We start from the raw sequence: 22,472 nt of genomic DNA, 5'->3' as shown, positions 1-22,472 counted from the left end.
CTCTTCTTTCTCTTTTCTCTTTTATGAATTCGCCGACGCGTAACTCCCGTGTCGCGAAAATATTATTTCGTACGCCAGAAGTCCCGGGGTGCCTTGTCGTCTCTTTCCTTTTTTTCGCAACTTAATAACGTGCCTAATGAACGTTGATATATAAAAACGCCGTGATTTTGGCGTCCTCGCGGAAAGGTAAGCTAGGTTTTACGAAAGCAGACAAATCTGTATTTAGTACGGTTATTTGAAGGATAAAACGTTCTCTCATACCGGAATAAAATTTTTGCACCTGCCGCAAAAGGCAAGAGAAAAGAATTGCGAATCGAGATCGAGAGCTCTCGCGAGAACACGAGCGTTCGACCGGCCGCGCGAATCATGATTTATGCAGTGGTGCTAGAGCATATGGTCCAGGGTATATCATTGTTGCCATCACAATGGCACGAAATGCAATACTCACGCTATCGGGTGCGCTTTCGCATAATGTGTCATAAATAGGCGGCGCGCACAACGCCGTTCGCATACCGTGCTGAAACAATAACCATTGTGGTGGCTGGTTCTGTTTATAAATAAGCTCCTATAAAAGCCCGGACGTGCGCTGAGCATAAGCGACCGCGATCAGGCGGACTACGTGGAAGCGCGAGATTTTTATCTGAAAAGAATCGGGGCGCGTGCAGGTGGTCTTATCAGGTCGCGCAAAGCAACACCTCGGTCCAGCAACGTAACTTGAAAAATTATACTTCTCATTGCTCTCGATAGATTTGTGGCAGTTTTACAATCTCCATTTTTATGTTACATAAGAGTTGATATCGCCCATTTTATTAAAATTATTTGTAAAAATATGTTTGTTAAGAAATTTCTAAAAATAAAAGATTTTTTTAAAAAAGATTTTTATCTTAATATTGCGATGTCTCGGATGTCTTTTATGATCTGCATTGTAACGCGCCTCAATATTATCGTTATATCGTTATAATTAGGCGGAATTACTTTCTGCGGTACGATAGGCGACTTGATGTTTGATTTGACTTATTCTTTGTATAATGCGCGGCTCTTACTATATATCGCGCATTATAGATCACTCAAATAAAATATAGTCCTCTTATCATGATAAATCATATTATAGGTATTATGATCTGCCCTTCAGACAACAAAATATTCTCATATGTAGTCTCTCGTATTTACGTTTAAATTTATTATTACTTTAATTCTCGTTATTATATACTTTGCTACCTTGTTTCAAGCCTCTTCCTCCGGGCGGAAATCTCGCGGGCAAGGGTCAAGGAAAATTACTCGATATATATATATATATATAGAGAGAGAGAAAAAGAGCTCGAGGCTCGCGAGCTCACGGCTATCGATTCGCGTGTCAGAATACCGGCGCGTTGCTTCGAGATTTCTCCGTGTGCGTTTTCACGAAAGGAACGTACCGATGATCGTGTGCACACTTGATAATTTTCTTCTGTTTTTCGGCCCGTATCGTTCTCTCTGGTATTTATCAATCGATCGTTTATGTAATTAAAGGTATGGGTATCGTAGGATGTAACTTGTATGAGTAATGATATATCTTTTACCGAGCGCATTTTATATAATTGGAATGCATCGAAAAAAACCCGCTGCCTCGAAAAGTTCAGTAGCATTAATGTGTATGTACGGTACACGCGAATGTAAATTCTAGTTAAAAATTTAAGACAGTCCCGTTGCGTAAAGACTTTTGTAAATTATTATTTTCGTCGATAGCCCGCTGATTTTATAGATGGCTAGTATCTCCTTTGATATCTAATATTTACGAGCAGCAACAGCAGGTAGGTAGGTATTTAATTTATATCCGTCTGTGCTGTAAACAGCGGGATGCGTGAAGCGTTTGAAACGTTAACAATGCCGGCGATAGCTCAACAATTAATGGGTTACAAAAACTTTGATCCTCTGATTGGATAAGGATTACAAAGCCGCGGAACGAAAGATATCTCGTCGTGACCCTGCGTTATGAGCGAGTCAGAAACAAGTCCTGCGGTGCGCGACCGTGATCTCCGATCTGGATCGCTTTGGTGATCCGGTTTGTAACCCCGCATCGAAGGCGAAGGCTCACAATTACTACAATGGCGAAACGGCTCGAGGGTGCATTCGTTGGTCGTGCGACCTAAGTACAGGCTACGGATCGAGCCTTTCGTTCGCGGATCGTTACGTCCCCCGCGATTCCATCATCGATGATTACTGTCCGCGTTTCGAAAAAGGGACCCCGGGCCCTCCAGCTGCATTCACGTGCGCGAAAAGCGCAGTCACTCACGAAATTGCGTATCGGTCGCCCGAAAGAAACGCCGACGATTATCACATGTGATTGTAAAATGATGAGGTGAGATTCGAAATTTCTCTTGCCTACTCATTATATAGGGTGTTCCGATCAATTTAACTTCAGGATCTTAGGAAATTGAATTTGGAAGAAAAAAGTTCCTATAAACACAGGTCCGGAAACGCTTCGTTAAAAAGTTATAGCTAATAAACTCTCTGTAAATAATTAGTTATGATCTAAATTTGATAAGAACATTTTTATGTTTGCAATGTTTGCATTATGAATGTAGTGTTTACATAAAGACCATCAAAAGATGATTTTTTCAAGTTTCTGTTTTTTTGTTTTTTTGTTTTGAGCTTATTTTCTTTAAACACCTCTTATCAGAATTAAATGAAATTCATATAATTTAGTTTGTTAATTAATTACCCATTAGATTTATTTTATTACTTTTTTCAAATGAATGAAGTTTTGAATTTATTTTTAAAAATCATCAAAAAAACGTGACTTTTCGAAGTTTATTAGCTATAACTTTTTAACGAAGCGTTTCAGGATTTATGTTTATCGGAACTTTTTTGTTCAAAATTCAATTTCCTATAAGACCCTGAAGTTTTATTGACTTGACTTTGAACACCCTGTATATTTCGGAGATGACCGGGCATAATTAATCGAAAATAAATACGACCGAATTTCTCATTTCTAACAATTGTTTAGCTACGAAAGATTGTGAAAAAAACTAGTAGCATCTCGATACAGATGCTTCGAGATACGCATCTAGGTTATATTGGGTCATTAAGTATGCACGCTTATGTTTGTTATAACCCAGTTGATTCGACGCGGTTAGGTCAATGGCACATACAAAAATGTAAACAGTAAGCAAATCGACATTTTTTATTTGCTTTATCTGCTTACATTCTTCTATGTGTCACGGCCCTTAGGCTACCGAGTGTCTAGACTTGTTAAAGGTCATGCAGTGAATGGACCATTAGAATGGCTTACTATCCTTGAAGTCAATCGCCGTGCTGTCTACGCTTCTGCTAATGAGTGTTCATTTTAATACAATATTTAAATACAATATTTCAAAGTATTAACACTCTGAAATATATTAAAAGCAAAAACAACATTTCTAATTTTCTAATTTTTATTTTTTTACATTTTTTCATCTTTGAACCTAGAAATCTATCATTTTTAATATCTTTTAATATGACGAAATTTTTACTTTATTTCTTTAATTTTGTATTTACGTGAAGATAATATAAATAACATTATTGTTCGAACGGTCGCTCATTTTATTATCGAAACTAATCGTTAATTGATAACAACATTTTTACTCGTTACACAGAGAGGAATTCTCCTTTCCGAAGAAACGCGCTGCAGAAAATTTAGTATTATAGATTAAAAATAACAATCATTCAATGACGTGAATTCCTTTAATGTGTTGTACATCGATCGTCACGTACAATGGAAGTCGCGAGAACTACTTGTCCTTCATTCGCGTGTCCGTTGCACCTCGTCTTCCGATGGACGAAACGAAGGACTCTTTTCGACTCGTTTAATTGGGCGCCTTTGATGAACAGATCTCATTTGCATACGTTTTAACGAAGCCAAGAACATTGTCCGCCCGTAGCGCGTAACTACTCGTCCATCGAATAATTAATTAACGAGACTTATATCGGCCTTTTATCGTCTTCGACGTATTCGCCGGAGCGCCGGAGTCAGGTTACGCGTGTCGATGTATTTAGTAATTAATGAGATGTTTGATTAATACACACACGATCTATAGGCGCACACGTGGGAGGAAAAAAGTAACAAAGTCTGGAACGTATTAAAGGATAAAGCGTCGTACTCTCGTTTTATTATCGCCGAGGTATCATCCCGTAGTTATCGCGATTAATAATTAATGAGCACCTTCATGATGGGCGTCTGACGGTCGCGCGTGCACCTGCATTTGCACGCACACGTGCTCAATAGTGTTATTAAATTTATATTGCTAAGCCGTATAATCTCACATTAGAACGTCATTATGAATGATCCTATAAGTGAATGCAACTACGAAAACGCAACAAGCATGATATACTGACAATGAGTGATATATTTTATATTTGTCTTTTATTCTCTCGTTAAGTTTGTGGTATTTTATATAGAGAGACCAACATATCGCTCAGATTGATAGCGGATTGAAACGTCAGACAATTGCGTAAACGATCGTAAGTTTTTTTCGAAATCGTTTGTTTCCGCAGGAAGTGGTGCGGGATGTAAACCGGCAATATGCGCAAGAAACGCGAAGAGCTAACGTCTCTAAAATTCAATTTGATCGCGTCGCCTGATAGCTAAGCGATCCAGGTGGATGCGAGACGTGCTTTTTGCAGCAACATTTTTGCGCGTCGTCGGTTACGCGCTTGACCACGCCCGCGTATACGCGAACTTCGACGTGAGAAAAACGTTGAGGTCTTCCCGCTGATGTTCCTAAAGAGGCATGCCGTTTCGGATCGCTTAGCGCGAGCTATCCGCGAGATTCCTTAATCCTTAAAAAAAGATAATAATAATAACATATGCGTCACCTCTTTTGCCAATTTATAAAATCGCGAGAGAGATTTCTTCGCGTAAAATCTGATTTTATAGTGGCTCAAAGATACAGCAAATTAACATTTTATAATTTTGAGGAAAAGAAACACATACCGTGAATATTCTGAAAACTTATATATAGTAAATTCTCTAATAAAAAATATATTTTAATCTTTAAGTTTTTTATATTCGCGAAGATTGAAACATTCGAGAGAAAAGATTTCAATTATCGTTCTTATCGTTGAATTATGATTCTCATCGTGGCTTTTTTATCTTGATTTTTCGCAGATATAACTTGTAAAGGGTATAAAAATACTCGAGTGTTCGTTTCATTCTAAGTAGACTGTGGAACGCAAAGAATGCGAAGCTTACGTTCAAGCTAATGATAGGCCCCATTAGGCGAGCTATTCGCTAGACCGCGGAAAAAGAAGCGTGATTGTTTCTTTCTCTTTTTGGAACGGGCGCATTTCCTTCGCGTGACAGCTCGAAGACACGGCGGCGGATTTCGTTAGTCACTTCGTGACTTTTTACATCGGTCTCTACCTCTCGCAGTCTCCCAATGACGGCCATCTGCCGCGAGAAATGGTGGCGCGGGCGGTCGGTCCCCTATTTATTTTATCGTCTCCAATTAATTTAGCCCGAGGAAGCGTGGCGTGGTCCCGGACGAAAACAAAGCAATCGCGCTCTGGTATCTGCGGTGGCGGGCTGCCCGCTCGTTTAATTAGCGAGTATTGTGCGGGCAAAAGGGAGTCGGGAGAGCACTCCGCGCGCCGGGCCCCGTGGGTCAGATATCGCGTAACAAGATCTTATTCAGTGTTCGGCGCACGGAGGGTTAATGATGCTATCGCTATACAGTGCCAAAGCGATCGCATTACAGATACGATTCCGGCGTATTTCGCATGGAGCGGCCGCGATGGGGAGGCGCGTACGACGTTCGATATTTCTTTAACGATCTGCCGCTGTGATTCTACGTGGCCGGCCTCTCCTCCTCTCCAGGTCCTTTTGTTCCCAAGTCGGGAGCGTTGTCGCGCTGCCGGATGTGAATTCTCACGTCGAGCTGTAAATCGCGCTTAAACTGCGCCGCGTGCCACGAGAGCGTTTCCTATGTTTCTAGATCGATCGACTATCCTTGAAATAATATTGACATCTCAACACGTTGTATAAATGTGCTTTTAAATAAATATTCACACACACATTGATAAATAATATTTTTTTGCACGACGGATAAATATATATTGTCACCTATAATTGCAGGAAAATGTGTGTCGCGATGTGAATTAATCTACGTTAGCATTATAAGTCTCTTGAACGAAGCGGACGACAGATACTTAAAATTCCCATTTCGCGGATGACGAATCGCGCTTATGGTGACTCGGCGGGTTTGCGAGACAGTCTTCGACTTAGCCTCACGTCAAGGACGCGCAATCTCCCAGTTTCTTCGGCGTCTGTGGGAACTCAAACCTTCTCACGTCCATGCTCGCTCTATCGTCGGCGAGCCTTCTCGCGTTGCTTCTCGCAACGTTCCTGAAACGCGATGGGAAGTACCTACTTATGACTAGACGCATTCTCACAATTTATTCTTAAACTATAGATACTCCCGGAGAAATGTTTCGCTCAATACCTGGATAATATATTGAAATTATCATATTTTAATCTGCGTGATTATACGAAGAGATTTTTACGAGAGAAAGAAAAAGGTTATTTTATTATTAAAATAATATCTTTTAATATATAAAATATATGAAAAGTATTCTAATTATTTTTTATTTTTGAAATGGAATATAATTTGCAGAAATTTAAAATAAGGTTGTGATATATTTTATATATGGATAGATCTTCCTTATTTGATTTTCTTTCTTAGTGCAACTGTCTTTATTAATGATATGAATGTGTTGTAGATATTTGTACAAAGATAGGCGGGTTTCAACGATGTGTAAATGCCACGAACTAATTGCTATATTAATTTCCTTTTCATGGTGCATGTTATTGATTAAGAACGAACAAGTATCAGCGGTCGAGGAGTATCGATAGGCGGACGATCCCGTAAAACGGTTCCGTGTTTGTTTAAGCGTAACCTTGATATAGGCATCCTGTAGTAATTTGTACGAGGTATACGTTGTAATTTATTTTAATTAAGAAGGTATATTGGTAGTGCTCGTTTTTTGGAGCATATTTATATGGCACCAGATTTTTGTCCGACGAAACCCTCCTCACTGGGTACAAACAGTTTTTAATGTTTCCGATCGATATCCGCGCTTTCGCGCCTTAATTAGTTCGGGAGTGTCGCGCGTTCATTTTTATCGCGGATTCGCGTGATTGTTATTAACGATCGTTTTTTTTTTCGCGAATGAATACAGTGAGCGAATGCAACGAACTCTAGAGGAAGAGAACAACTTGGCTGTTTCCATCTATTCCCGTCTATTTGATTCGTTTATTTGAATAACTGAAACAAAAACTAGAGAAAGATTTTTATATATGGAATCCTATAAAAGTTCCTGTATTTAAAAAGAATAGTTTTTTCAAAAATAATTGTATAACAATTTTATTAAATATCTGTATTTATTATATATATGTTTATTATTATTATATTAATAATTGTTTGAAATATTATTTATTTTGAACTTTGCTATATTTTGGATCTTATATTTATATGTTATAGATTAATCCAGTCTATGTAATCAACTCTGCTAGTACATCTGCTTACATCGATCGGTGAGTGAAAAATTTTTATCTCATGTTAAAAAATATCATGTATATACATATAAATAATAGATTTTAATACGTAGCATCTTAAATTTTGTTTTTTTAAATTTCTATTTGTTGCATACAAGTATAAATACTTTTTTTATCTATTTGACATGTCTTTTTGCCTTTTATCAGGAAAATATTTTTATATATTATATGTGTTCTGCGCGTATATTTTTTATTTTGCATATGTTTTGAAAGTTCAACGCAGCTTTTGATTAATTTTTGATTCAACTTACTAACTATTGTTTTGATTAAAACTTTTATTTTTATGGCAAATCCAATTTTTTTTTAGTAAGACACGATTTAAATTTTTACACACGCAGTATATTTCCTCTAAATCGAAATTTTTCTCTTATTTTCGATCTCAATGTTCAATCTAACATCTACTTTGATACACATTAAACAGTCTCACAGACTACTGTATTCTTAAATTATTTAATCTATAGTTTTGCCGGAAGCTCCTCCGTGGAAAACTGTTCGTTTACTATCTATATGAGAGGTAGAAAGTAGGAGTTCAATAAAATACAAATCTTATATAAATGAAATCTGTCAAAATTCTTCAGAATCCATAAATAATGAAGAAATAGAAGTTGTAAATAGGAGCAAAATTTCGACTCGGGATATCAGCGCAGAGATTTAATTTTGACGTGATTTTTTTATTAATTTGGAACAAGAGATATTAATGGAAAAATCCTCAACAAAGCCTTATACATGTTACACTTCGAGAATGATTAATTAAGCTTGCGTGCGTAGGCAATAATGCAGTAAATGCATGATATAGCAATTATTCGGTGAAATTCGTTACAATAATACGATATAATGATTCCGCGCTTTTTTACTTATGCAAATTTTTATTCGTTTATACGCAATTATTTGCAATCGATGCGGATTATGTAATTTACGGTTTCGCATAACCGTAGACACAGAAAAATACATACTATATACAAGTAAATATTACTTGTTTCAAGTATTTCATAAGTTCATATACCATATCTGACTTCTCTTCGATAAAATTTTATAATATTTTTCAAAAGAAAATATTTACTTTTTTTGAGTATATGATAATGAGTATTTCTAAAATTTGTGACAAGTTTATTTTAAGACTATTATTAAGAAAATATTATTTGTTAAAGATAACTGTTACTTAAAAGAAGTAAAGTAAACTGAGTAATCATTTTACTTAGCAATAGAATAATATTTTTCTGTGTGCATTATTTCGAAAGACTTAATCAATGCGGATCGGGATTTTTTGCTCGCTCTTATTTTAATAACAAAACAATGTATATAAAATGCAAAATAAACAATTTTTTTTTAAACATACTTTCGTCTTCTCACGCGATGTATTTATCATTAAAAATCCATTATCTATTATTATAATTATACTTTTCGTCATAAGCTGAACCATTAGTTTAAGATCTTACCGTCGCCGCTGCAATTGAGCGACACGCATGCAGCTTCATCACGGGAATAGCTTAACGCCCGGGATACAGAGACCTACATTGCGTCGTGGTTGCGTCGCCGGCGGGGCTTCAGGGTCGCTGGGACTGACTCTTTTCGGAGGACGGTGTGGGTTTTCGTGGAAAGGCAGTAAAGCCGCGACGTCGGCGGAGAGACCGCAAATTTATGCGTAGTAAAGACCTCCGACCGATGGTCTCCTCTCCGACAACGTTCCCTCCTCATCCCTTCACTTCGCTTTATCCTTCCCTAAGTCAGCCGGACCGGACGCGGACGCGCGTATACGCGCGCAGTACATAAGGACGAACATTAGCGTTGCTCTCGCTGGTACTTACGGATAGTTACCGCGCGGCATCGTAAATTATTGCCCACGCCCCGAAACTTTTAGTGCCAGGCGTTGCGAGTTTCGGCCGCAGGTTCCACGTGGTTCCATTCTCGGTGAACTCGAAACCAACAAGTTTCGCCTGGTCATCGCTCCTTTCATTTTATTCCCACGGTGAATGTTTTTCTTCGGAATGTATAGCGTAGTCTTGTATATTTTAATGTGTTGTTTTGACGCGATCGGAATTAAAAAGGCTTCTCTGCTTTGCAATTTTAATTCATCCGTGTAGTTCGGCCTTCAGCCTAAGAGATACGAATGGCACGATGAAACATGAGCTTTTCGTATCTTTTCATAAAAATTCCCCTTTAACATATTTAAAAAAAAAAAAAAAAAAATTAACGTATTTTGTTGCAACTGAAAACCAGTACAAACCAGCGCGGAACCGGTATGTCGCTTTAGGTCACGCCGGACGGCCGGTTTAAAAATGATCGTATCCGGAATGCGTCTCACGTTCGCGCATCAGACATCTTCCGCGTCGGTATATTTTTGACGGATCTTTATTAAGAAATACAGAAATATGTGCGACGACGTGGCTGAACTCGGTTATCATATCTCGTCGCCGACGATGCGATAATAACTCCAAACGAAGACATTGTCATATCTGGAGAAGACCTCTTCGCGACTTCTCAATACACGTCCATAACGAGCGCGATACACAAAGACACCTACAATCCCTTTCGTGCGCGCGCGCGCGCGTTCTGTTTCGCTCTCGAAGCAACCTGTAATTGTACTTAGCCTTCGAAAGACCACTCGCAATAACAGACTTGTGATTGCCATTGCTGAGTTTGAGACGCGTGACCGACCCGAGAGTTTCTTCATCTTCTTCCTTCGACCTTTTACTCTCGTCTCCTCTCTTCGCGGCTTCTTTTCTATCTCATCTCATTTCGTCTCGTTCTCGTCGTCCTCTTCGTTCCCTCGCGATTCCTCGACATCGATTCTTGCACGCTCGTTGTAGTTCGTGACTCGATGACGCGACCTTTGCACACCAATCTCGCTTTGTCTTCCACGGATATTCATTGCGAACTTGTACAGGGTGTGAGTAATCAACTGCAGTCCTCATTAAAAATAAATAATATACTAGTCTAAGTTTAATGACTCTTTGTTGATCAATTAATGAAATGATTTTATATTATATTGTTAATAAAGTTGAATAATGAAATTTTAATTATCATGTTCTCTATAATAATGAATAAAAACTAATAATATTATTTTTACACACTTTTAATAACTATATTATATTGCATCTCTCTATTACATTTATTAATTATATTTTTTCTTGACTCTATACATATAATGTTTGTTACTGAAAGATAATGTAATTGACTCAAGACACCCTGTACATAGATGAAATATTTCGATCGTGTGAAATGACTCGCTTGCGCGTCGACTGTCGTTCGAGACGATTTAACGGTGTAATTTGGCTCGTTTCAAGGAGCGATAAATCAAAGAAACTCTTCCGCGCGGAGAACGCAGGGTGCTTTATTGCAGTTCCCGGTTAAGACGAGCATCCGCCTTAGTGAGAGCTGACGATGAGTGGATTGCCGACTTTATCTCGAAGTGTGTAAGCCTACCGCTTGATAAAGGCTCACGATTGTCGATTGTCGCAGACAGGGTTTGCGATACTTGCACAACGCATTCCGTTCCGTTCATGACGCACATGTAATTGCGCTTAAAGTGCTCTCCGAGTGTGTATCAGGAAGATTCAAATAGACATCCATTAATGAATACCGAACCAAACCCTTTCCGATTCCTTTCGCGATTTAAGTGCGTTGTTGCCTAGTTGACGATGGATCTTCGATAAAAGCGATGTGAATAATAAAACGGAAGAGGAAAATATATATAAGAGAAATATCGATGGAGTATATTTTCAATTAGACAGGAATTTGTGTTCGCATTTTTGCAGATAATCTATACTTGTTTATTACGGCATATCATGTGCAGAGTATCTCTGGACCTGTGATCCAAAACATAATAAATATGGATTATAATAAATAAATTACTCTTTTCCCCGATATTTTTCACGCTTTCGGTGGACGCGGATATGTATGAATTTGTCACCGGCTCTGAATCCCATAAATCTCGAGCATCTGCCGACTTGGTCGCGCGAGCGAGTGTAACTTGCTCCGAAATTTATTAATGCCCGCGCGGTTGTAGCCCGTTTCTTCTCCGCTCGCTTCCCGCCAAGTCAGTCCGTTCGTGCCTCTACCCTGGAATCGTAACGGCATGGCGTTGTTGCATTTGGCGGAATCGCGGCCAAAGAAGAGTAGGAAGGTTTATGGTCTCGTAAATAAGGGAATGTAAAACCAATATGTCTGTCTTTTTTTATCCGCCCAACAAAACCAAACCCTTGCGCGTAAGTACGTCTCTCTTTCTCTCTCTCTCTCTCTCTCTCTCTCTTTCGAGAGAATAAGTATGGTTCTCTCGTCTCTCTGCCAATAAGAGACTGAAGATGCATCAGGCGCGAAGAGGATAGCATCTGCGTGTGCCAAGGGAGCTTCTGGGCGAGGAGCGTTATATACTCGCGCGAACGATCGCCGATAAGGCTCGCCTAATTTATCGTCCCTTTCCCCTCCGGGAGGTTAACGTACCGATCTCAGGTATGCACCGAGGTTCTGCCTCGGCGTCCGACTACCGATTCGCGCCATCGACCGTATCGGGTGGCGATTTGCCGAGCTAGTGGCTGCGGGAAATTCCGTGATGATAGCCACGAGGAGGCTTGTAAATCGAGGGAGAATCCTCGGAAATGGGTGGATACCGACTAGGTTCGTGTTTCAAACGCGGATCGCAGATTCGTTCGCTCGTTATTCGCACGGATCGCGGCTCGCATGCCATTACGAATACTTTCATTGATTCAGCCGGTAATAATCATATGTATACAGTAAGATTTTTAATCGGATACATTTCTGAGATCGTTAAAAGCGTCGCGTTTTCACTTTTATTATTAATGTTTGTGATAGTAACAAATATTTCAGAATTTGAATAATTTAACAATAATTTGTATTTTATTCCGTCTTTTATCATGTAACAATTTTATTATTTTGTACTTTTCTTGTTGCATGGAATTATCGATAAAATTTCGCGCGTCATGTGCGATATATTTCAGATAGGTATTCAGCAAATTGCGAATTGAGGATCTACGATCGAACGGATATCTCGCGGACATTATCGTGTACTTGGTGCGATCACCGCAATATCCACAAACTCTAATCACGCCATATGAAAACCACCTGGTGGAACTAAGCCTAGGTGGTCTTTCGATCATCACCTGCGTATCTTCGTTCCAACGTCGATAGCAGCCTGCGCGCGTGTTGGCGGATTTTTCGCACCTCTGAGGCATCGTCCTCTCGATACATTCTCGATATAAATCGACGAAGCAACGAGATCGATCCTCGTTATCACGGAGCACACAAACAGCCGAGCGCGCTGCGACGGCAGGAGGATTCGCTGCTGCCTTTGTTTTTGCACGCGCATCAGATACTAGACGTCGCCTTATCGCCGACCGGTATCAGGCCCAAGGCGAGGATGTAAGTATACGTAGCGCGTTCCTCGGTGCGCACAGTGTGTGTCTCAGATAAGATATCTTCCGGTCCAAGGCACTTCTGTGTCCACCACAGATCTTCCGTTCGAAAACCTTAATAAATAACTCCGATCGCTCCATTCCGCGATGGTGTACGTGTGTGCATATACGCGTGCAAACATCTCACACGCTCTGACAAAGAAGAGCGTATTTTTACAACCGTACCCCGACTCAACATAAATCATTGCAATAAGATAAATCGCGCGTAAGAGAAATTCGCATTCCTTTTTTACATTTCACGATAGTTGCATGGATGCGAAACTACTTATACGGATAATAGTTTTCCACGTGTTTCCCATGTAATTTGCGGAACTCATACAAGGCAATGGCAATGTGAAATTGACCGTTCGCGTAATGCATGAGTATGCACACACGTGTCAGACTTCGCGTGCACGCGACGCATATCGCGCGACACCCCCTTAGGAACCATGCATGAAAATTACAAGTCTTTCGACCGACCGGTCGGTGGTGCGTGTCGAGACACGTGTCTTCAGGCTGGAGATACGTATCGAGAGAAGCGGGTCCACATAATCGTTGGATTAAAATTATGATGACAATTCTCTCTCTCAAGCATGGAAGAAGGACCGACGCGGTCACGAGTTCGTGATGTGTGGGATGATGATGATGATGGTACCCTTAGGTCATTCGTGGAAACGGTAGTCTCTCGCGAAGCTAATGTTCCCTAAGTCTCTATAGATCTACATTATTTTTGTGAAAATTACAGCCTGCCCTCCAGACACGTAATTTTGCTTAATATGATTGCACGCGCGTGCAATTACGATTGTAAATTAAATTGCTGACATCACGAAATTACGTACATTGTTTTAAAATAAATAACAATATTATATTAATATATCAGCCCAATCTCCTGGTGATAAAGAGTAAATAAACCATTTTTAAATATTGAATTTTAAATCATAAAAATAAAAATAAGGGGGCGAATATACTGTCTTATTTATCTTTTATGAATAAGATAATATATTCTTTTCTAGGAATTTAATAAATTTTCATATCTGTTTATAAAAAAATAAACACAAGAATTTTCAGTTTGATCTTATTTCGTCGGCGAATATCGTTCTCCTTCCGGGTGCGCAGGGACATTTGCGATGATTTCGCATTCTTTATAATGCCGTGCACCGTCAATCTTACAGGCACACACCAGAAGCAACAAAGACGCTTCTCCCGAAGGGAAGACAAGATTGCCAGTGCGTAGAAACTCGCGATCCGCACGTACATACGTATTCTCGGCGTGCGCTACACACACGCGCGAGATAATATTAATCTCCAGCCTCTTGTGTCATGCTTGTGCATCGTTCTGTAACACGACAGCGTCCTGCAACATACCGAGGAGGATGCCGGCATCAGGGAGAGGAGTCCTGCCGGCAGCGGAAAATAGTGCTCGGTTTTAAGGTCGCGGGGGTCACGTGCACGCGGCATGAAGCATCGCGTGGCTCCGTGGGATCGCGCGAGCCTCGCGTGCCTCGTTCTCTACCGTGCACCGCGCACGCACGCCTTTTTCACGCCCGTTGATTAGCTTCGTCGCGTTCGAGATAATCCCGTCTTAACCCTAGAATCCTCTACGGTAGAGGATCAAGTATGATCCGCGTGGTAAACACGGAATTTCAGCTACGGAATTTTAGTATACAAGATTATTGTATATTAAATATTTTAATTTTCTTGTAAGAAGATTCTCTTCTTCTTGAAATTAAAAATAAAAATATGTGTAATGTGCTTGCTGAAGGATTAAAAGCGCAACAGTAATATTTACGCGAAATATTGCTGTTCTCGGATGAAACTTATGCGAGGAAAAAGTCGACTTAGCGAATGCATCAAAGAATGCTTGCCGGAAGTTTCATGTAAACCTTACGAAGCACTCTAAAGATAAAGCTAATGAGCGCCGATAAGAACGTGCTTAAAGCGCAACTCGCTAATATGCGCGGTGTCTGCTATTTCACAATGCGCATCGATATTTCATAATCAAGAATCTAAACTAAGATCAGTCATCATTCAAGTTTCAGTTTCAGACATTATCAACAGTTTCTTTGCACTTAAAATTTTATTGATCAGGGAATCGCGTGGAGACGCGATCGTATTTTATGTCAAAATCTACCCGTAGTGCATCAACTATCGAATGTCAATAGACATACGCTACTTTTTTTATATAAATATATCGTCGTTGCATTGCATAGGTAACGCGCGTGGTATCGCATGAAAAGGCTCTCTGCGCGCGATGCATACGCACGTACGCGAAACAATAAAGGTGTCTTTACATGGCAGCGTTAAGCGTCGAGTGTCTGCGCAGAAAAATGCGCAGAATTTAAACGAGATAGATTCTAGGCTGAAATTAGATTCTGCACAATTTTCTGCGCAGACGCTCGACGCTTAAAGGTGCCTTTACATGGTAGCATTAAGCGTCGAGCGTCTGCGCATAAAAATGCTCAGAATTTAAACGAGATAGATTCTAGGCTGAAATTAGATTCTGCGCAATTTTCTGCGCAGACGCTCGACGCTTAATGCTGCCATGTAAAGGCACCTTAACGCGTGGACCGCGATACGCGGTATCTCGTCCGACGGATAAAAAGTGCCGTTTATACCTACTTCCTCCGCTCGCTTTTTATGTGTGACGGTTGACGTCTGCGCAGAAAAATGCGCAGAATTTAAACGAGATAGATTCTAGGCTGAAATTAGATTCTGCACAATTTTCTGCGCAGACGCTCGACGCTTAATGCTGCCATGTAAAGGCACCTTAAGGCGTGGACCGCGATACGCGGTATCCCATCCGACGGATAAAAAGTGCCGTTTATACCTACTTCCTCCGCTCGCTTTTTATGTGTGACGGTTGACTTCACGCACGCGCACGCGCGTGGAATATGACACGCACTTTCTTCGTGGAATCGTGGACCGATTTTTGATCCCGTCACACACGAAGTTTGCGTGCGCGTAATTCGAGAGCTGTCGCGAAAATTAATACACCTGATATCTGCATTGCAATACTGCTTCCAATGTCTCGTTTCAGTAAAATACATTGAAATTATTTAAATTATATTCGTAATAAGCGAATAATATCGTGTCATGTGTCACAAGCACATATATTTATAAAGACAATTATAACGGTATTTACTCTGTTATTAATGTTTTTACTGTTATAATTACTTGATATGTGTAAAAAGTATAGCTATTAATTGAGACAAGACGATTTGCTATACGCGTAAAGAGAGAGGCAATGATGAACGAGTAACATAATATAAATTATGCAATACAAATTTATTTATTTGTCAATACATCTTTGATTACATCGACAAATTTTTCCTCCGGTATATCGCAAAGAAAGTGAATAAAGTTATTCTTTGCCTCATACAAAACGTTCATCTCTTTCAGACGATCCTTGACACAGTTCAAAACATTGATAGCATTCGGCACGTAATCTCTTTTGAACACTTCTCTCGGTTCAGGATTTTTTTTCGACAATTTGTTGATGGATCGACTCAATGAACGGCTCTGACATCGGGTGAAGTAGTACAATCCCGGCTCGGAGGAAGACGCGTGAACGATGAGTGTGTGCAGGAGATTCGGTTCCACGGGTTTGGAGATCACGTCCCGTGGAGATATGGTCCGCGTGGAGATATGGTCCGCGTGGATATGGAGATGAGATATCATCATTTTGACGATATCATCATCTTGACCAGCAGCTTCGGAATCTCGATCGCGAATTATTTCGGGCATCGCTCCATCTTTATTCGATTTGATGAAATACAAGGCACAAGTTCGACACACAAGTTCTTTGAGAAGAGTGTTACTTGACCACGACTTTAACAGCTTTTCTAGACTAATCTTGTTCAAAAAGCAATTCCGCTCGTTGGCAAAAGGATACCAATCATGCAATATCGAGAGCGTGAAATCGATGGACGCTCCTGCTGTTCCGCTATCGGCTGGCAACTTGCGCATTTCGTGTTCCATCAATAGCGTATCTTTCTTTGCACTGAAGGCGAAGGATTTAGAAAGATCATGAAAAGACTTCTTCTTCAGACTTCCATCGCAAATTTTCAAAGCGTAAGAAGAGATCTGTCCCTTTAGCCTGTAATCGTCCTTCAATTGCTCTTGCAATAATTCACGAACATTGAAATACACTGCCAATTCGTGAAAATTTTTCGGTTGGCGATTCAATGTTAGGGTGACAAAAACTTCCTTTTCAGGCTTTTCGTCGGTGGTGGTTTTCACTGATGTAGATTCCGTCGTCAACGTCCCTTTATCCATATCATCGCCACTTCTTTCGGTAGTGCTATCCTTCGATACATTTCGAGCCAAATCATCCTGAGCGAGCGAAGTGGTAGTCGAAACTGTATCTTTCTTCATTCTTGGATCGACGTTACGAGACATAATCAAAACATTCAAACTCGAAGAAAAGCTTTCTCCTTTGCTCGTCACTGCAGATTTTATTATACTGTGACACAGTCGAATCGCGTTATTTATACCGTTCGAGAGCAGTTTAAATAGTTCGGCCCGATTCCGTGGCTCACGCCTATTGCCCCCCACTCGTGCATTAACAACGAGTCGTCAGATACGCGTAACCATAGACATAGTATATCTAGACCGAGCATTTGCCTTTATTTAAGGAGTGGGGGTAAAGATGCACGTAGAAAAGGACATACTCTGTTTCGTGCCCCTTGCGTTCTCTCTCGCTCGCACGTTTTTCTTCAATATTTTATATTTCATTGTGTTAGCGGGTACAAAATGAGAGAGAGAGAATATTAAGTTTAAAGTCACTTTGATTATCTATTTTGACTCTCGCGGCTTTAACTAACGGTGTGTGTCTGTCGTCGCGCGGCGGCTGCTTATATACGGCAGCAAAATACAACCGATCTTTTCGAAAGGATCCAATCGCGCGAGAGCACGTCTCGGTATCCGTCCTCGGCAGATATTATATCAACAAACAACAACAAAAACAATAGATACGTGAGCGGGGGCATGATCCTAACAGTTATCTTGTTATGCCGAAAATTCGCCAACAGTTCGGCCATTCTGACATTAGGCCGTCCCGGCCTGACTCTCGCGTAAAACAAAGTCATAAAATCGCAGTCAAATACATAAAATTAGTCAGTTCATAAAATTAGCGCAGATTCGCAAAGTCACAATTTTATATAGGGGCGCATCTGGTCAGGCGCCACTACGCCGCTATAAGGTCGCTGCGTCAATTGAAATCCATCGACGTCAGCTATCACATATCTATCGTGATCGAGTACTCTTTTTACAACATACGGGCCCTTGAATCTCGGCACAAGTTTCTTATTTATTCCCGCTGTGGTTTCTACGTTTTTAATCTCAACATAATCACCCAATTTATATTTACGGGCGGGCTTTCGCCGCAAGTTATATCGCTCGGCGCTCTGTTGCTGCGATTTATTGATGTTTGTTTCGGGGTCATATCGGAGCCGATCGAGATCAGATTCTGTATCCATGTCGAGTCGAACAAGATCACGCAATAAGTCGTTCGGTTTTCTTTTCTGTTCAAGGCCAAACAACAAGCGAGCCGGAGTTTCGTCGGTTGCGCGACAGACAGTGTTATTTAAGGAATATTCAACATCTTTCAAAACGTCATTCCACCGGGAGGGTGTCGCGCTCAGTTTTGCTAACATCGGTGTTATTATCCGATTAAATCGCTCGACCTGCCCGTTAGCCCTAGGTGTTCCAACAGCGACCAAAATGTGGTTGATCCCCGCAGTCTTTAAAAATTCCTTAAACGCGTCAGACGTAAAACAAGCGCCTCGATCCGAAATTAAGCGTTTCAGTTGACTACATGATCGGAAATAATCGCATAGGTGATTGATTACTTCCTCCTCCGTAATTGATTTACACGGGTAGATCCTAAATTTAGTAAAGGCATCAACGATAACAAATAAATGTCGATTCCCCTTCCCAGTTTTTTCTAGCGGCCCCAAATGGTCGACGTGGATAGCTCTCTTTCGGGATGTTATGTATTATAAATATCCCTCCGCCTTGCCGCTCGACGGTGAAAACTCGATACATCGCAAGCAATTAGAGATATATTCTCTCACTTTTTCTCGGATATGCGGAACTCAGTAAATCTTAGTCATGTTATCGATGACTTTGTCAATACCTACATGATCAAGGTCGTCATGGCAAGTTCTAATTAGATTGTTTTCCATAGACCGCGGCACATAGAACAACAATTTCTTATTTCTATCTTTTCGATATACCAGCCCGTCACGCAATTCATAATATTTTATATCGCCCTTTTCAAGCTCGTTACGGATCCTCACGATTTCGTCGTCGCGATCTTGGCAGATCGACAAGGTGCGCTCGAACGTACTCCCCTCAAGTACAAGTACGCTATGACAACGACTAAGCGCATCCACATGACTCATACGTTTTCCCGGACGGTGGACGATCTCGCAATCGTAATTTTGCAGGAAGAGAGCCCAACGCGAGACCCGAGGATTGATATCTTTTTTACTTAATGTGAGTCGGAAACTGTCACTATCAGTAATGATTTTAAACTTCCGACCCGCGAGATAAACATGAAATCGTTTCATAGCGTATACGACCGCGAGACACTCCAGCTCAAAGCTATGATATTTTGATTCGGCAGGCGTCGTTCTCTGACTCCAAAACGAAATCGGCCGCCACGTCCCGTCGCTCTGTCTCTGGAGCAAAATTCCGCCGAAACCGCTAATACTCGCATCGCAATGCAGCTCCGTTTCGGCGTGCGGCGAATAAATTGCTAACACCGGCCCATTCGACAAATAATTCCTCAGCGCCTCAACAGCCGCATTCTCCGAGGCCCCGAATTTAAAGATCGCATTTTTTTTTTATTAAATCGTATAGCGGTTTAGCTAGCACCGAAAATCCGGGAATAAACCGACGAAAATAACTCGCCAAACCAATAAATCGCTGGACTTCTTTCGCGTTACGCGGGATCGGATAATTCAATACCGATTCAATATTCTCGTCGCTCGAGCGAATGCCGTATCGATTAACGCAGTAACCCAAGTACTTTATCTCCGTTTGTGCAAAATAACACTTGTCAAGACGGAACTGCAAGCGATAACGGCCGGATAATTCAAAAACCCTCTATGCAAGATCTCAGTATGCTCGCCCATACTTTCCGTCGCGATAATATATAATCCAAAATATCATCCAAGTAAAGTAATATTTTATTTTCTTGGACCAGCGGGGCGAACACGGAATGAACAAAACGCTGAAACACGCGCGGCGCGTTCGTCAACCCGAAGGGCATGCGCAAATACTCGAACTGTCCCAGCGCGTGCATCTTGACATGATGAAACCCGTTCTTCAGGTCTAGAATGGAGAAATATTTTTTATTCTTTAGACGGTCGATGTTATCATCGATCAATTCCGTCGGAAAGTTATCTCGCACAGTGATTTTATTTAATTCGCGATAATCAACGCACAACCGAAAGCTTCTATCTTTTTTTTTTTTGTGAGAACGATTGGGCTTGCATACGGAGAGCTGCTATGACGTATAACCCCCTCGGTCAAGAGCTTGTCCAGGATGCTGCGCAAGACTTCCTTGTCCGCGAACGACAACCTACGCGGACACGAACTTATCGGCTGTTCGTGCTTTAACGCGATGATCATCTCGAAATCGGACACGCGGCTCTCCACCCGCAAATCCCCGAGATAACACGACTCGTATGCCTTACAGATTTTTCCAATATTTTCCTCGCCAATAGCTACATTGATCTGTAATTTGTCGCGCGGATTGGTAGCATCGTCACTGCTCTCGATCGCCATTATTTCGCTAATGTCGCTCGCTTTTTTATTCGCAACAATTTTAATCGTTTCTCCGAGCGTAACGCGGATTGACGGGCAGATCAGGAAATTTCTACCAAGAAGGACATTAAAGGCCATGGTATCGTCTGGAGCGGTGTAAAATTTTATTTTTATGTCAATCTCCTGGACGTTTACATTACTGTGAAAAATGCCATTAATACGAAGCCGCGAGCCATTGATTCCGCAAAACTGGTCTGCGTCTCCATCAACCGGCAAACATAATTCACTCGGAACGCTACTATTTTTAATAAGGCTAATAGGCGACCCCAAGTCAACTACCGCACCGTCAATATGGTTATAATTGCCGCGCCCGTCCACCGCCGAGATATTCACGTCTACGACGTAAGGGTCAAGAAACGCAATCGGCCGCGCCACGCTCGTCAACGCGATCTCCGCCGATCCTGCCGGTGCCTCCGCCACCGTCGGGCGCTCACGCCAGCACCCCGCCGCCAAATGCTCCAATGATCCACAAATATAGCACGCACGACCGGCCGGCGGCCGCACGCACCGCGCCGCAACATGCTCCGTCTTACCGCACCGATAACACCGCACCCGGTTCAACCCCGCCGATTGCAACCTCGCTCGTCCGTCAGTGACCGCTTCCGCACCGCTCCTCCGATTCTCCGTCCGTCTCGCTCCCGTCGACGACACCTCCGCTCTCCAGCCGGCCACCGACCTTACACCGCCAGCCCTCCATCTCGCATCCCCGGTCCTTCCGGGTCCCGTCCTCCTGTCCTCGCGCTCCTCCGCCACCGTCGGGCGCTCACGCCAGCACCCCGCCGCCAAATGCTCCAATGATCCACAAATATAGCACGCACGACCGGCCGGCGGCCGCACGCACCGCGCCGCAACATGCTCCGTCTTACCGCACCGATAACACCGCACCCGGTTCAACCCCGCCGATTGCAACCTCGCTCGTCCGTCAGTGACCGCTTCCGCACCGCTCCTCCGATTCTCCGTCCGTCTCGCTCCCGTCGACGACACCTCCGCTCTCCCGCCGGCCACCGACCTTACACCGCAACCCCTCCATCTCGCATCCCCGGTCTTTCCGGGTCCCGTCCTCCTGTCCTCCTGTCCTCGCGCTCGCAGGTGACGCTTTCGAATGCTTCCAGCAACTCCGCTTTTGACTGAAACTTCATAAGATGCGCCTGGTTCCGCAAGTGCACATCCGTTATGCCCTCGATGAGATAATCGAGGAGCTTGTCCTCAGCCACCGGCACACGGTTGGCAAGAATCACCTTCTCGTGATAATAGTCGCAAAACGGCTCGTCTCCTTTCCAAATGCGAGTTTCAAATTTTCTCCGAAGCGTCAATCTTCCTGGGCGCAAATCAAACATTTGTCCCATCTCTTTTAAAAGGTCTACTATGCTTAGCGTCAAATGTTCGGTTCTCGAGTAGAACCACGTCAAAGCGCGTCCCTTCATACGGGAGCCAATCCAGATTCTCGTTGCATTTTCGTCGAGGTGATAAGTATTTCGCAATAGTTCGAGCTGATTTTTCCACCTCCAGAATGTGTTGTCGCTCGCGTCAAATTCAGGCAGCAGGTCTCTGACGCCTCTAACACTGCCGTTGCCCGACGCCTCCGATGACGCCGATGCGACCGACACACCGCGAGCCAGCTCCTGCTCTCTCAGCAGAATTCGTCTCTCTCTCTCTCTCTC

The 22,472-nt window shown here is 42.0% G+C and overlaps 1 long non-coding RNA gene across 1 annotated transcript in view; it reads left to right on the top strand.

Moving 5' to 3' along the window:
• The window catches only part of LOC115239271, a 321,179-nt gene that overhangs the window by 92,189 nt on the left and 206,518 nt on the right, over positions 1-22,472 (top strand). Inside the window, exon 3 of the long non-coding RNA XR_003884616.1 lies at positions 7,497-7,549. This is a non-coding gene — a long non-coding RNA (uncharacterized LOC115239271). The remainder of the gene's footprint in view (positions 1-7,496; positions 7,550-22,472) is intronic.

The sequence above is a fragment of the Formica exsecta genome, unplaced genomic scaffold, assembly GCF_003651465.1.
Source record: "Formica exsecta isolate Colony F162 unplaced genomic scaffold, ASM365146v1 scaffold37, whole genome shotgun sequence".
In the NCBI taxonomy this organism is placed as follows: domain Eukaryota; kingdom Metazoa; phylum Arthropoda; class Insecta; order Hymenoptera; family Formicidae; genus Formica; species Formica exsecta.
The sequence above is the reverse complement of the archived record's forward strand: the minus strand, read 5'-3'. Positions and strand labels throughout refer to the sequence as shown.